This window comes from Balearica regulorum, chromosome 16, assembly GCF_011004875.1.
Source record: "Balearica regulorum gibbericeps isolate bBalReg1 chromosome 16, bBalReg1.pri, whole genome shotgun sequence".
Classification (NCBI taxonomy): domain Eukaryota; kingdom Metazoa; phylum Chordata; class Aves; order Gruiformes; family Gruidae; genus Balearica; species Balearica regulorum.
This window is the reverse complement of record NC_046199.1, coordinates 7,934,748-7,937,779: the sequence shown is the minus strand read 5'-3', so window position 1 is coordinate 7,937,779 and position 3,032 is coordinate 7,934,748.

Genomic DNA, 3,032 nt, shown 5'->3' with positions numbered 1-3,032 from the left:
GGAGTTTCTGGAAACCCTTAGACCATTCTCTCTCCTGGGATTCCCAAGTCCTGTCACCCCTGCTCCATAAACCTGTGCAGAAGCATCTACCATGCTGAGCAGAAGTATTGAACACGACTATCAGTATCTGCTGCCGTGGTGTAGCACCTTCATTTTACACATACTGCAGCCGGAATAAGAGGGATATTGGGGACAGAGTCAGGTGTTGGAGGAATGAAGAGAAAGAGGAGTGGCAAAAATATGGATCCTGCCTGTTCTGCACACAAGCAGTCGCAGCATAGTCAACTCTACCCCAGTGAGGTTCCTGCAGAGCCAACTGCACAGGGAAAGTCATACAAAGACTGCAAACCAGCAGTGCCTCCCCAGAAGCGGAGGACCTTGTGGATTAGAGTCCCAGGCAGGAATCCTTGCAGGACCACCTTCAGCAAGTCCCAAACTGCCACTGAGCAAAAAACCTTTCCATCCTAGCACTGCAGACCCAGAAAAGCAGCAGCAGTACTTCAGCACGAGCTGGATGAGGGCCTCCTTGCTGTGTGCTGGTCACAGAAGCACCTGCAGAATATGCCCTATCAGGAACCTCCTTGCACCAGAAGATCTCCACCTGGATTTATGATGCTGGGGGAGAACTTCTTCCTCCACTGAATCACAAGGAGAAATTAAGTATTAATTGTCACCAAGTTCTGCATAGGGGCTTTTTAAATTCATGGGCAGGAATAGGACAGAGATCCTCTGCCATTCCTATCTGGATGCTAGAAGGAACTAGAATAGGGTTCTTTCCAAGACAGATGAACGATGCCCAGTCAGTCTCACAAGCAAACTGGACTGACAGCCTGTACCATGTGCTGTAGCAAAATCAGGAAGCAGTAGACACTTTTATGTTCTTATTTCCAGGTGTCTCTTATCTCTGAAAAGAACAAAATTTTACCGAACAAGGAAACAGACACCTACCTAGCCTCAAGCAGCTGGCAACTTTCCAGGCAAGGCTGCAGAACTAACTGCTTGTCCCAAATCTGTTCTGAGCATACTTCACAGGAGTGAATGACAGTGTCATGTTTGTCGCCAAAAATGTTGTGTCTAGATCAGAAATGCTAAGTGTGGGCGCTAGGTTCTAGGGCATCTCCTCTATCTTCAAGAGGAAATGAGACTGGAAGCAACAGACTACAGGGCTCTACAGTTCACAAGCACTTGCATTGGCACAATCAACTTTCATCTTCAAGCACCATAAGGTGCAAATCCTGTGAACAAAGTCGCCTTTACCTTGAATTTACAGGGACCTAAAATCCCAGTCTGAGAGTTACACAGTAGAAGGATGCTCAGGCTGACGTTCAGTTCTAGGGGAGTGGAAAGCGAACCACAGAGAGCAGCTGCAGTATTGCTCAACACAGACCACAGCAGAAAGCATCACTGCCCCACACCAAGCACAGAGCATGTAGTGCTTGGGGCTCACACCTACCAGTAGCGTACGCAGGGTGAATCCTGCTGGAAGCCGCACAGGTCCCAGCTATTGGAAATTCCAGCTAGGGACAGACCAAGCCATTCTCAACTCCAGGCATCCTACCTGATGTACAAGATCCCTTGGTGTGCTAGCCTGGCCTGGAACTGCCCGTTCAGTAGCTTTAGATAAGGTGGTTGCACCACCTGCTGTCTGCTCTGAAGCAAGCTACCAGCGTCTATTAGAACGTCATTAAAGATGATCATTATTAACAAAAGTTTTCTTCTTCAGAACCGTTTTTTGCAGGACATGCTCTTGATTAAAGTCATCAAGAAAGATTTCATATCCAAAAACTATGAAGCAAGATCAGCAGAGGGACAGTCTAATCAAAATGCTTCAGGTTCTCAAATAGACTACAAGAAGTTCACTTTAATACCCAGCTCCTCTTAGGAGAAAGATCACGCTGCTATCACTTTGGGAAGCTCTCTCAAGTTATTTCCGCTCCAAAAACTCTGAAAGCTAGCATCAAACACAACTTTCAAAGTGAAAATTCTGCCATGCAAAAAAACCCAGCCACCTGCCCAACACCACTTGTGACTTAGCAGAAAGGAAAAAGACATCTGAAATCCTGCACCATTCCCCTTTCCTGGACAAGGCTGCAGCACTAATTAATCCAATCCAATGGGGCAAAGACATAAGCTTCCTACAAAAAGCCACAATACTAAAAGTCTTCTTAGGATACGGGGTCTTGTTCACACATGAAAGCAGACAAGTCAGTATGCTCTCTTGGCTGGCACAAATATGACAGGTTACAGGAACTTCCCCCTAGTCTTAGACATCAAGGATCCTGTTCATGGGCAAGTATTTTGTGTGCCAGGCGTCAAAAATAATTGGGCATGCAGTAGCAAGGTCAGTGTGGGTCTAAAAGGAAAGGAGTTCAGAAGACAAATGTCCTCTGCTTGAGGAAGCATAGGTGCATAATATGCAGACAAAGAGGAATCAGAAAAACAGTTTATTAAAAAAAAAAAAAATCCCCCCTCAAATACCCACATACTTTCTGATAAGTTTATTGCTCAAGCTAGATCTCCTGTGCTACTGCTCTCTCTCCCCTTGGCCTGTAGGGCCAGAAGTACTCATGCATCCTTGTCCTTCCAACCAACATAATTTGGCTATGCTCAATTGGTCCCAAATACCAGCATTTAATTGTCTCCTTACTATGCACACAGAACATGGAGGTCACCAGGCACAAAGGCTCCTTCTCACTGGGACAAGTCTACGGATTTATACATAGTCATCTGCTCCCACTGGGATGGTGGCAGAGCCATAAAGAAAGTATGGGAAGGTGTATCTACCTTCTCTTTTGAAGCCAAAGCCTAAACAACACTAAAATCATCCCTGAACCACTCAGCCTGCAGTCCAGACATGTCCACGCTCATTCTACAGCTCATAGTCTACACTCTCAATACACACCCTTCAGGATTCCCTAGTAAGCTTTCTATAGCATTTCCCAGTCTCAGTTGTTCTACTTCCACTGAACCGGGGCTCGTCTTCCAAGTTCACTCTGTGCGAAAGGCGTATCGCCTCTTTCTTGTGCAGCATC